General features: G+C 39.4%; 1 protein-coding gene across 1 annotated transcript in view; it reads left to right on the top strand.

The window, feature by feature from the left end:
- Positions 1 to 14,690, top strand: part of robo3 (roundabout, axon guidance receptor, homolog 3 (Drosophila)) — a 171,741-nt gene that overhangs the window by 52,358 nt on the left and 104,693 nt on the right. The window lies entirely within an intron of this gene.

Genomic DNA, 14,690 nt, shown 5'->3' with positions numbered 1-14,690 from the left:
TGTTTATGCTTACAATGACTGCACAGCTTCAGTATGATCTGACCTGTGTAAGTACTGTCTCAACCTTCCGCTATGCTACACTAGCCACATCCACACCCCACTGTCACAACTTCCCCAGTGATTTTAGTGAGTAAAAAACAGCTGCTCACACTACAGTAATACTGTTAACCCTTACATACTGTTCATATTCTGACTCTGCACCAATTCACATTCATAAAGTCATCATCAGTCATTAATACATGTTTGATTAATCCTTAATTATGCTGCCAGAGAACAAACAGTGTATTCTATATTTATTTATGGGGAAAAACAGACATTCACAATCACTATATATGGTCCAGGAGAACATTTTATAGAATATGATGAATGGTGATTTTTTGAATTAACGCAGGTCAAATTTGTAAATTTGCATAATCCAAAAATGATCAGCTGCACAACAATAAAAAAGTATGCATTTTATTTCCATATTTGTATATTTGGGGTCACATTAGGAAAAGTCAGGCTTAAAGAAAAGTGTATAGGGTGTTTTTACACCTCTCAAATGTAAAAATGGGTCAAATTTGACTCCAAACAGTATGTAAGGGTTAAATAAAGCCTCTATTTATAATTTAGCAGTACTTTAACACTTGCTGTATCTGTTGATCCAAACCTGCACCCCGCTGCTACCAATATCAGTGTATTTATCCCGAGTGAAAGACTTCAACCAGTCACATGAACGACCAGATCGATAGCGCTGTCCTTGCAGAGAAAGCAGTTGAACTCACAGAGATGAATTTTTACAGATTTTTTTTTACTCTTTGTCTCAGGATAAGTGTTCTCTGGTGTTAAATGATCAGGTGTTTATTTTTCCTCAACTGCTTCAAATGGCCCAGTAGACAATGTACAGTAGGGCTTGGATGGATGAGCTGCTTTGCTTCATGTATTATTCATTTGTTTTCATCCTCAAAGTCACCACACAGTGTATCATCTGTGGGCAAACAAACTTGTGGGATCTTTCGTCCAACGCGTTTTGTTTTCTTCACACACAAATTGAAAAAAAAACAAACAAACATTATGACAATTGATGTGAGAAATACATAGAAAAAAACAACTCTTTCTATTTAGTAGCTGAATCCAACATGCAGCCTCATTAACCTCATGTGAGTGGATTATTATACATGAGCTAAGTCAATGTGTCGGGAACCAGTAAGCTTCGTTCATGCCTCTTTAAATCTGTATTAATAGATTTTTTTTGTGTACTTCTGTGCAGCACAAAACATTTACATATTATCGCTTTTTTAAGTCGATATAGCCAGCTTGTTAGCAAATGGTTGAGTGCTGAATTTACACATCCAGCAGATTTGCAGTCATGTTTGTGTCCACCATGATGAATGTCAGTCCAAAATCCACTCTCCTTTTTCCTTTCCAATCAGCTCCTGAGGAAAAATAGCTGGCTCCTCACCAGCTGGTGGCTAGCTGTGTCTGGCTACAGTTTGGTGCTGGGTAGTGTAAAGTGGGTAAAAGCTGAAAGATGTGATAAATGTCCATGGAGCTGAAGGGAACTGCAGAGTCACGATGATGACTCTGTGACTTCTCCTTTCACATATACACCTAGTCATGTGATGCATTCTTAACCCTTTACATACTGTTCATATACTCACTCATAATTAGTCTCTACACCAATATACATTCATACATTCCCCATCAGTCATTAATGAATGGTTGATTAATCTGGTGTGAAAAAAAGACATTCACAATCATCACTATTTTATTGCTGAATATAATGACTTTTTTTTTTTTTTTTTAATATATAGACATTTGTATCAATTGCACAAAATTTCCATTTTTGAATACTGTGGGTCACATTTAGGAAATGTCCAGCTAATGAAAATGTGCATAAGGTGTTTTTTACACCTCTCAAATGTAAAAAAGAAAAAAAGGGTCAAATTCGCCACTGAACAGTATGTAAAGGTTAATATAAAAATATTGATTATAGCTGCTATTAAAAAAAAAGAAAGTGTCCACTTACAACTTAAATGACTGTTTTGGAAAGATTTTTCCAAAGAATTCTGTGTAACACTTTTTCTTTCTTTCTTACCACTCTTTTAATCATTTCATGACCCATCAGTTTTATCTCATTCACAAACATTGAATTCCAGTGGCTCTATCGGTCATCAGATATCAGCCTAATTAACTCATTGTTGGCAGTCTGAGATGTCATGTTCCTCACTGTGCTCAGAGTTTCTCCCCCCACAGCCTTGTATTCAAAAATGTCAAAACGGAGTCGAGCTCAGGAGAAGCAGCCGGTCGTCTCCTAATGAGTTGTTGGCAGGCTCTGCTCTGCTTTATCCCGTCCAGGAAGAAAACACCGGCAAATTTCATAGCTGAGATGTTTTCCCTGGCTCTGAGACTCTGTGAATTAACAAGCTGACCGTCACAAAATCACGGGTTAGTTTGGATGAAGAAAGAGACACAAACTGATGATGTCTTACAAAGCTAATGATGCCTGCCATTAGCGGTGTGAGCTGCATCGTCATGGACAGCTTAGACAGCGTCTGACAGGAGCTGCGCTGGCTGTTTTGTTTGAATTACGACTCAGCTGTTTCCGGAACACTAAGAGCTGTCAGTTGGGAGGCTTTTCCTCTGTCATACCTATTATATACATACACACATACACTATGAGTAGTTCGTACACCGGTTTCTCTACATTCTCAACAAACTCTGCTGTGCTTGTTGGAAATGAGCAACTCTGAATGTCTGACACAATTTGCCAGAAAAGGAGGTTTAGTGACAAAACAAGACACTTTACTGGCTCAAAACACTTGATCACTGATCATTCATTGTACAATGTAGAGGAGATAACACGGTTTTTTGTCAGTGTTGAATCAAACCCTGGACCTTGGCCTTCAATAGGACCACATTTAGCAAAAAAACTCCAACAACAAAGCAATAAAATAATAGTCCTGTCACATGGAAGTAGACCTGTCACGATAACTACTTTTGTTGGACGATATATTGTCTCAGAAATAATCGTGATAAACGATATTATTGTCATTTTACATCATCATTTTATACCACTGATATAATGATAATATGATAGTATAATAATGATGGTGAGTGGGTGCTACACTTGTGTAAAAGCACAGACTGTCATTATGGTTGGGGACAGAGTTATTCACCTTTAATTCTTCTACAGTCTCCACTCAGGACGTACACAGTGAGGAATGGAGGACACTACTTGTTTAGCCAATGTGACATGAATAGCCTCTTAGCTGCTAATGTGAAGTGTGGCAATACCGAGGTCAAAAAATGATCAAGATCATTTCCATGTATCATATGATAAGTCCATATATAGACATGATGATGCTGATAATTACATTATTTTACAATATGTCATAATTATAATTATTGTGACAGGCCTACATGCAAGTTCAGCATATTAAAGGTTTCTTTGCCCTAACTGGCTTCTCAAGACACAGAAGGTGACTCTAGGAAATAAGCAACATACGATCATGACATCACCAAATTTAAATATGACATGAAAACAACTACACCTATATTATTTATAAAAAAAATAAAAGCATCACGTTGGCTTATTTAATATGTTTGTTTAGCTGGAATGAAAGTAAAATATCTAGAATAATCATTAGTTGCTGTTCAACAGCTAAAGATGCACCCAATGCTAATCTAATGTTTTTGTGTTACTTTGACTTTAGATATACTTGATTTCAATGAAGTTTGCCTGAAGTAAAGGCAGCAATACCATACAAACAAGTTTAATGTAGATTCAGATGTCTCATACTGATCAACCAATGGGAAAAGGCACTAGCTTTTTTTATAAGCTATGCTCAGCTGTTTTTTCCACCAGCCTTAACTAAGCCATTTATTGCCATTTCATGTCCATGGCAACAAAACTAGAAATGAAAATAGTAGGTTTTCAGTATTACAACTCGCATAGAAAACTGTGATTATGAAATCATAAAAACGATACAACCAATGTGTTTATTTCTCACTGGAATGTGTCCTGACTGCAGGTTAATAATAGGAGAATGATTGTAGGAAAATGTTTCCATTTGATACTGACTGCTGTGTCTGAACACTGCAGTACACAACATAAATTCAAACACAGCAAAAATTAAGACATAAAAACGCAGAGGTTAACCTAAAATCAGATATAGATATAGTTTCAACTATACAAATACCCACAGACTGATAACCCTCACAATAAAGCCAGTCATCAACCAGCAAGTTGTGCCCATGAATCAATCAACAAAGACTTCCTGCTTCCTTATATGGCAAGTGAAACACCAATATACCATTAGAAGGCAAATTATGATAAGTCCACTTCACTTACAAATAATATAAACATATATAGATAAGGAGTGCAAAATGTCTTACAATTTTTTCTTCTTAGGCCTTCACCTTAAAAGACCCAGACGCTTCCCCACTGTTTATTACTATTTTTCCTTTTCTGACAAAATACCAGCAAAAGAAAAAAATGTGTTTTACTGCTTGGAAAAATGATGTGTGTGTAACTGGAAACAATGTCATGGTTACATACGCAGGCTTGCAGCTGTGCGTGTTGGCTTTGTTTCAGTGAGGAGCAGATGACTGACAGCGAGTGTTTCAAATAAATGGTGCCTCTGATATGATCCAGCGAATGACTTCAATGAAAGAGACTGGCTTTATCTTCAGAGAGGACATGAGGTTTTATGTCTGTGTTTGCTTTTTGTTTACATATTACATTTCTGAGTTCAAATCATCAGGTCCTGTTTGCTTGTGTGTGTGTGTGCGTGTACTAGGAGGTGTTAGTCACAATCCACCTGCCACACTTAATATGTGTATGACAACTTTTAGACTTATTCCATATCAAGTGCCAGACAAGGCTACCTCCGCAAAATGTGTGGAATGTTTCACACTGTGAAACTGGTGTGAATAGGCAGCATCAGCGCAAGTATAAAAATCAGATGTGATGGGTACAGAGCAACTGGTGCAATTTAATACACCGACTCAGCGGATCGAGGCCTCGGCATGAACGGCTCGAGGTCAGAGAGATCAGCCAGCCGAGTGTTACGGCCCTTCACCCGGCAAATCCCGAAGGCAACCCCTTTTTCTTCACACTCTTTTAAAATGACATTCAACCCCCTCTTTCTCACCCCCTCATTTCATCACCTGTGCAACAAGTTACCGTTAAAATCAAAGTTCACGGCGTCCATCTGTCTTTTCACCGGATCTCAAAAAGACTGAAATCCTCTGTGTGTGAAAGCAGTTTCACAAAAAAATTTTAAACAGACAAAATAGTGACAACTCATGTAGATTGTTACAGTGGAGAAAAAGCACACATCAATCCACATTTCACCCACACAGGGTCGGCTTTTCACGCAACCCTACGATTATTGTTCCATCTCTGCACAGTGTGAAGCTGTGACGATAAGGATGGGAATTGCAGTTAATACACACTTGCATTCAAAACCTCATGCTTATCCATGTTTATCATCTCTATTATCCATGTGATGCTAGACATTGAAACTAGTATACTGTAGGAGGCAGCAGATGTATCATTGTCTAAATCCTGTCACAGCCAGATATGAACTTAAAGAACTAAGTTTAATGCGTTTTAAAAAAAAAAAGATAATTTATATCTTGAGCTCATCTCGTAATCGCTCCTATGTAAAACTTCTTCGTTTTGAACTCGTTTGAGGGTATGCATCATAATGAGGCGAGATTTAATTAGAGGGTCCTCAACAGAATTCTTATCTCACTGTATATCCATCCTCAGACTTCTCTGCATTCATTTTGTTTCCTAAATGATCTGCTCTGTATGTTTTCACTCCCTCAGAAGTCCAATTTATGAAATCCGCCATGCAAATTTTCAAACTCAGCATGCGTCCTTCCTCATAAATGTTAACCAGACCCAATAAAGGAACTGGATGTATATTTTTTTATGGGAAGGTCAGCCCTCTTTACACCCAGGCTGGCTATGTTGGAGCACGGCGAATGTGTTTAAATGAAATTCTAACCCAATTATATTTTTAATAATGCAATTAAGCTAAAATAAAGCTAGAGAAGCTTCCATATGAGCTTTAAATATGCATGTGGATTGGTTTGGATACATGATAAATGTCTGCCTGCTGCAGCAATGAAGCCTGTCTGCTCTCTGGAACACAGACTCAATGTGTATACACTGTCATGACCATAGCCACAGGACTCAGGAAGAGGTAATGGAGTGTAAATAACGTTCAACAACAGTTGCATGAACAGCTGTAAGGTTGATTCATATCAGTTGTTGTTGTGTGTGTGTGTGTGTGTGTGTGTGTGTTTTGAGGACGCTATTCTCAGCCGCTCTTCCACACACAACAACCGCACACCTCGACGAGCCGCTTCCTGACACGGTCGAGCCTTCCTTTTGCTCTTTGGCCTGTCCACCTGCTCTAAAGCTCGGCCAAACAGGTGTGCGGACCACTTAGTGCTCAGACAGCCCACTACTACACTGTCTGTTTAACAACTGCAAATAGGTCATTACCTGTGTGAGCTCTTTGTAGACTCATGTCTTAACATGAGTTGCTGACTCAGCGCTGCAGTGCAGTGTATGCTCACCTATCAAAAGGCAGCTGTTCGTGACAAGTGTTAAGCTTTTTTCACCCCCATAAATCAACTACTCCTGTCAACTCTTATTTTCTTTTACAACCAAACACTGAATAAAAATGGACTTAAAGTACCAGTGTGTGGGATTTATTGGCATGTTGCAGTAAAGTTGCACATTGCAACCGACTGAATACCCCTCCCCTCACTTTCCCATTCCAAGTGTGTAAGAACCTACAGAGGCTACAAAACTCACCAAAAAATGTGGGGAAAAAAACAAAAACATTTAGAGCCAGTGTTTAGTTTGTCTGTTCTGGGCTACTGTAGAAACATGGCAGAACAACATGGCTCCCTCTGTGGAAGAGGAACAAAAACTCAACCATTCTTATTATCAGGTGATTATACACTAATTAAAACACTTTAGAATATTATTTACCATTTCTGCCAAGACCGTTCCACTAGATGCCACTAAATCTTACACACTAGTCCTTGAAATCATCCTTAAAAAGGTGCTGAATGAGCGAGTGAGCATAAAACTGATCAGTTCTACTTAAAACTTGACTGGATTAGAAGTAGAATCCCTCCTGTCAGATTTTGCAGCCAATCAAATAAATAGCTGTTAGGTTGTGAAATAAAGCGAACCAATGAGAGCTCTGTTAACAGAACAATTGCTACAAAAATGTTGTTTGTTGAATACAGATTGGTGTAAATTAACTTATGCTTTTAAATCATAGGTTTACTTACAGTAAGCCAACCTGTTGATGATGATGATGATGACATCCATTTTTAGCAGGATATATACCCAAAACAAACTCACAAACCTTTAAAATACTTAAAGTTTAGCTACAAGGCAAGTGTAACCCAATTCTTGCAATGCTGGCCTTTAGAAACTGTTAACCCGTACATACTGTTTAGAGTTCATTTGACCCAGTTTTACAGTTGAGAGAAGAAAACATAGCTTAAAAACTTTTCTTTTAGCTGGAAGTTTGAGAACTTTTCCTAATGTGACCCAGATTATACAAAAATGGAAATATTTCAACTTTTTAAAAACATGTTTGTGCAGCTGATTTGCAGTTTTGTTGAGCGTTTGCCTCATATTTATTCAAAACATTCAAAAACCACCATCCAAAATATTGTTTATTCACATTTAATATAATGAATTGAAATCATTATGTTCTCCTGTGTAATGTAACATTGGACCTACATACAGTATCATTATAAATCAGTTTTTTCTCCATCAACAAAAAGTGTAAAAACTGAAGAATAAACTCTCTCTGCACTCTGAAAGCATCATTAAGAAAAACTCACCAATGGATTATTGATTGATAAGGTATTCATGAATGATTTTTAGTTTATTGAGGGGATAGGGCCAAATACCAAATATGAACAGTATGTAAGGGTTAAATGTTTAATGCTAAATGCAGCTCTAGGTTAAATAGACCAGTGTGTATTATAGAAGCATCAGGGTTGCTGTTTTCCATCAACGACACCGGACAACAATACAAAAACATGTGACACCTCCCCGAGGGATGATGTCAGATGATGCCAGCAACACTCATTGTTACACTTAATGCTTTAAACCTCCCACTGCCCCCCCCCCCCTCCTGCACTCACAAATATTACCACCATTCAGCCTTAATGTTCCAACCTTGCGTGCGATCCTGTGATAGCTCTCATTCACCCAAACTTCAACCCAGCTGACTCCCTCACAGTGATGGGCAGGGGGGCTATTGTCTTGTGATCAGCCATAAAGCCACTCAGTTAAGTCCACACTGGGAGTCACCGTCACCAGTGTGTGTGTGTGTGTGGAGAAGGGAGAGGGGGGGGGGTTTATGCGCTTTTTCCCCCGGGGTCACACCATGTCCCTGGTCATGCTGGAGATATCATAAATAAAGAGAGACAGTGGTGGGAGAAGGAGAACAATGAATCCCCCCCTTTCTCCCCGCTTCAGACTCTCTCTCTCTCTCTCTCTCCCTCCCTCTCTCTCTCATCCCCATCAGCCACCGGGGACGTTGTAAATCAGAGGGCAGGGGTTGGAGAGAAACCTGAGCTGGGAGCAAAGGAAGTAAGGCAAGGAGACATTAAAGTGGGAAACCTGGCTCTCCGGGAGCACCGGCCACTCCTGTCATCATTAGAAAGCGTGGGAGACAAAGGCAGAAAGAGATGATGGGGATGAAGAAAGGGGAGAAAGGAGGGGATATGCGCTCTCTTACACTCTCAGATGGATGTATATAATGAAAACAACAAACACCTATACATGTGTAACCCCCCCCCCAATCTTTTAACGCCTTCTGCGTCACTGGCGCGCGGTACACTGGCGCGGGTCATAAATCCAGGTTGGGTAGGTTTAGTGTGACAGCACTGTTGCAGAGGGACAAAGGTAATCCAGCAATAATTTTCAGCGAACAAGGGATTTTGATTTCTACCCCCATCAGGAGGGAGAAAGCCGAAATCATCCGGGAGGGGTCTTTTTTTGTTGTTTTTTTTCTTCTAGAGCAGCGCTGCCTAGCCTACAGCCAAAGCAATGTCCTTGCATTCACACGGGATAAAGCCATCTCTGACAATGGTTGAAGGAGAAGAAAACGAATTGCTGATGGAGAGGGAAGAGGCTGAAGAGAGGCAGTGATGAAGACTGCGTGTGTGTGTGTGTGTGCGTGTGTGTGCGTGTGTGTGTGTGTGTGTGTGTGTGCATGTGTGCCTCTCTCTCTCTCTATCTGAGGTCTGAATGGTTGCACATTTTTGTCTGCCTCTGTGTGACTCACCGCTCTCCCGTTGCCATACCGTTCCCACAATCACACTTGCATCCTGTGTCACCGAAAAAACAAGTATTTATAGAAGAAAAAGCATCCTTTACATGTAATGATTCTGACCTTTATTTGATATTATTTTATATTGATTTGACCTTTAACCCTTTATAGAGCACTCACTGAAATACTTGAAAGTGTAAAAGTTATTGGGGGGATATTACATGACTTCTTTGCTTTTGTGTCATTTTTATGTTGCAAATCAAGATCAATGAAGTTACTATATGCTTCCTCGCTGGTCTAAGGTAAAACATTTTCCGAAAAGTCTATATATAAAAAATCCACATGGTTCTACAACCTCACAGAGAGGCACGGAGAGGCTATTTTAGATCTTTACAGAAGATACCAAACAGTTATTTGCCAGATAAAGGGTTAAAAGGACAACCAATCAGACAGGGCCTTGTTTATATGATGCAACCAATAAAAAGAGGAGAGCAGGAACAGGAATCAGTGCTAAAAGCGCTAAAAGTTTCATAGCAGCTGCCACCTGATACAGTCCCTTAGTGTTTGAGCCTGGTTGATATATGTTCTCTTTATTTTCCTACTGTTTACGTAGGCTGTCAAGGTAGGTTTACTCAGTAGTGATAAGTCTCACTGACACAGTCCCTCTAGGCCCAGGTATCCCTCTCTCCCTCTCTCTCTTTCTTTCTCTTTCCTAGATGTAACCTAGCCTTGTGGAATGTTTCTTGCCCATCTCTCCCCGACCTCTTCGAGTGTTTTGGACTTGACCCTTACATATCATCTCACATTTCCCCCTTAAGGTAGCTGAGGTTTAACCCTGACAGCCCATGAAGAGGGCTGAGGAGGAAAGCCAGTGCCACTTTACTTTACTTTTACATTTGCTCACCAGACAAGGAAGGGGGGTTGGGGGGGGGGGGGGGGGGGGGGGGGTATGAGAGTGCCGAGAGGCATGGAATCGAGCGCTGTGTAAAAAAGAGAAAGCTCCTTGAGGGACCTTTAGGGCTTATTCAAAGTGGAGCTGCGGAGGAGCTGGAGAAAAATGGTGGTAGTTTTTCCAGCGCTGTTGTTTGTTCATTTTATAGATTTGTTGGTATGAATGAAGGATGTTTCACAGGTTTGTATTCAGCTAATTAGGAAGCTAGAACAGTGTGTGAAAATCTCTCTTCTCTTGCTTATGGACACTTCCTCCCATGCACCTGTCTACAAGAAACTAAAGGTGTGCACAAGCCTCTGCAGTCCAGTTCATTAGCTTCATTAGAGTGTCACCTCATACAGTGGCAGGAGAATGTAATGAAATTATTAAAGGGAAAATAGAAGCAGAACAAACTATCCAAGCTACTCACAATCACAGTTCTTTTTTTTCAGTGCATGCTTCCAATAGCAGACCAATGAGAGACATATTACTTTGCTGTATGCTGAAGGTATAGAAATCCATCATCCATAATCTTCATACAGATATTTATATAAGGGTCAATGACGTTGTTTTTGTGTCCATGTGGTTTAGTCAAATTTAAAGGGGGGACCCAGCATCAAATTTCTGCTTTTAATCCATTTTGAGAGAATATATTAGAGGATTATGGTAAAAATGTCTAAGTGGTGTAACCATAAAAACTTTGTACCAAATAATTCAACTTGCTTAAAAACAGTAAATTCTCAATAAAACACCATATCAACTAGTTTGCCATGATCTTACATTATAACTTTTTATATTAAATAAAGGTAATGGAATACAATTGTTGTAAATAATGAGGTAATTATAGGTCCACTTAAATACACTGTAGGTGGATCAAATGTGGTGGTTACACCATTTGACATGTTGAGGAGCATTCGGTCTTACTTTTGGTTAAAAAAAACCAACAAAAATACAAAATGTACATTTTAACAAACCTGATGCTGCTTTTAAAACAATTTTTTTAGGATATTTTTTAATTACTCATCTTGCCAACACATATTTGTCACTGACCCAGATGTAGGCTAGCAAGTAAAATGGTCCAAAAGGATATCATGAAAAGTGAGCCATTATTACTTTTTAATCACATATGTTAACAAATTAAAAGTGTTTTATTCCATCAATCACACATTCAGAGACTGGTTTTGCCTGTTCTCTCATATTTGTCAGACCTGCACTTGAACCGTGGTTGTTACCAGATGACGGCGACTTTTAAGCCAAGCGCCTCCGGTAAATTCTATGGTTTTTTCAGTCAGTGATTAATGTGTTGCTCAAACTCCTCCCCTGCAATGTAGAAGATTTACAATGGATTTGAACTTTTGTGCCGAGCTGAGGTTGAAACTCTCAGGTGGCATGAACCCAGCCAGGAAAAAAACAAATGCATAAAAAAAACAAGCACTAAATTTCTTTTTTTTTCTTTTTTCACTTAAGGTATTTTGTATGTCAACACTGCCAGCCATTTGTATTTCAGTGTCATTGATGGGATGCCACCGCACATCACTAGATGCTTGTCAGACTCATTACAAAGCCATCTTAAAAATGTCAACTGTAGCATGATAATAAGCTGGAAATGACTCCTACTCTTAAGGTCTCTGTGTAGTCGGTGGGCGTCTTCAACTGCTCAGAAAGCAAAGTGTGCCCTTTATGACAGACCTGTCATACACATTAATGCACTCAGCATGTCACACAGAGTAATACACTGTATGTCAGACAGCATGGCAACAGGTGCTTTAGTATATACAGTAAATACTCAAAATATGTGTTATTGCCCAACACAAATTACAGTGGCTGGGAAGTTCACAACACACTTTTACAAAGCTTGAGACAAATTTACATTTTGGAAAACATTTTTACATATCATACAACAAAATAACACAAGCAAAACACTTTAACCAAGGACAAAACATGTTAACATTTTAAAGAACAAATTGACAAGATGGAAAACACGTTTACAAGCCTTGAGACATATTTACAAGTGGCGGAACACTTTTACCAGTCCTGAAACACATTTCCAAATGACACAATCTTCACAGAAAGGGAATGTACCCAATACTCACTTTATCACTTCCGATATTTGATACATTCCCTGTCCGTGAAGATTGTAAAAGTGTTTCACACTTTGTAATGGCACTTCCCAGCCACCGTACCAAATAGACTCATAAGATACCGAAGAATCATGTTTTTTTTTTTTTTTATTAATCATCTGCTCACAAGAACTCATTAGATATGACTTTAAACATAACAAGAAATGGACTCAATCTCACCAAAATCACATGAAAAAACATCCAAAGATCTTTGACTTGTGGTTAAACACTACTTCACAGACTATAAGGCTCTACACTGTAATTGTTTTTCATCATATATTATGTTCATCATTTAGTTTTGTACCAAACATCCTCATTCATAAGTAACAATTTGCACTGAGTATCGTGTATAATACTAAGAAAAGAAGTTATGTCTGTACGTGCCATTGCATCCTTTCTCAAGTTTCTTGACAAGTCTGCAGCCCTGCTCAGCTAATTGGGATATTTATATCCAAACACAGGCACAATTCAAATAAAGAAAACACATTTAACACTAGGTATAAGTGCAGAGACCCATGGATGGGTATACAGAGCCATCAGCGAGCTAGTGGACAATAATATTTTCTTAAAAACTGTCTGCATGTCTAGAAATAGAAACATTAAGATGATAATCTGATTAAAAGCAGCAAAGTAAATTAAACTTGAAGCAGCATTTAATAACTGAGGGGATAAATAACCATACCAAGAAAACAGAGTGAGTTAAAATATCTATTCCCATGACCTTTGCAATGGTAATTAATAAATACTAATTAGAATTAAGATCATATAAACAAAGTTTTGGTTTTGGTCTTGAAGAAATTGAAGCCAACAGACATCTCTGAGCACTGCAATCTGAAACCAAAGTAGCCTGAAGTGCATTGACCTTTGTTCCTTAGATATGAATTCATGAATATCTCTCGCTGTATTATACTGGTCTTGTATTGTAAAGGTCTTTGCCATATAATTTGCCATTTATGGACGTGTATTAAAAGGACAACATCCCTGCTCTGCTTTGAGTGTTATTTTTCCTTCATTAGAACCACTTTCAATACTTACAAATGAGCTGGCTGTGTATATCCACTGTGTAATTACTTTCCCTTTCCAATTTGCCAGACACAACAGCTCCGTCCTGGAAATATAATAGGCTATTTTGCATCAAATACAGCTAAAGTAATAACAGAATATTAGCTTACCTCTCAGCAGGAATCCGATGAGATGGGGGTCAGATTGGAATGCAGCTTCTGGCTGTTTTCTGCACGTAATCAACGCGTGAAACGTAGCATTGTCTCATGTGTGCATGTTAGTGTGTGTGTGTGTGTGTGTGTGTGTGTGGTAATTGCTCCGTGGAAGTGGATATGATGGCACAAGGATACAGTTTGAAATGGCAAATTACATCAGGAAGCAATCTTAGTGAAACCTATTCCAATCTCAGTGATGCTGCCTTAATTTTTTTGATTTAACGTGACTTTCTCATCAGAAGAGAAAATCTGTAAGCTCACTCAGAGATTCCTTGATAGGTTTTAAATGTCACTCCTAGATGACAAGGCTTTAGCTGAATAAACTCTTTGCATGTTGCATGTTGCATATGCAAATTAAATCATTACAATGCCTTCACCTGTCGAAAAAACCCCCACGGATGTCAACCGAGCTCTGCCTTTCTCTTTCTCCCTCTCTTGCTAGTGGCATTCCATATATTCTTTCTGGAAAATAATGCATCTGAGTCAGGGCAACTAACTGCTAGGCTTGAATGGCTCCTGTCACACACCATAATGGCTTGTATGAAAGGCCAGGGCTGCCTGTTAACACCAGGTGAGAGCGGGGAATGGAGCTCGTCTGTATTGCAGAGACAATTTTTGTTCAGGCTCTCTGGCAGCTTTGTGTGTGTGTGTTGGAGGGAAGGAGGGAAGGAGGGAAGGAGGGAGGGAGGGCCGTAATTGCCGCCGCCGCCGCCGCCACTACCCCTCCTCCCCTGCAGCCCCGCTTGCAGAGTGGAAGAATTGGAAGAGTCATTTCATCTCCGAGGAGAGGAACGGATGGGAGCTCCATGGGGTGGGGAAGCAGAGGAGGCTAAATTACAGAGCAGTGCCGAGTGGCAGCCGGTTGTGTACTCTGACCCTCTGTCCTGACACCACTCTGAGCCTGAGAAGAAGGTTATTTTAAAAGGAGATGCACATCTTCTGCCAGAAACGACAGGTGGGGGGGGCGGACACAATCATACGACATCTCGGACGATATCAAGAAATCCAATACAACAGCAATAAGTATAACCTTTGTGAAGATTATATTGGCCCGTGATGAGACTGTCAGAGAATACAGTGGACACAATTTGGTCACAATTTTGTTCTGGTTCTG

Source organism: Scomber scombrus, chromosome 14, assembly GCF_963691925.1.
Source record: "Scomber scombrus chromosome 14, fScoSco1.1, whole genome shotgun sequence".
Taxonomy (NCBI): Eukaryota; Metazoa; Chordata; class Actinopteri; order Scombriformes; family Scombridae; genus Scomber; species Scomber scombrus.
This window is presented reverse-complemented; position numbering and strand designations above follow the sequence as displayed.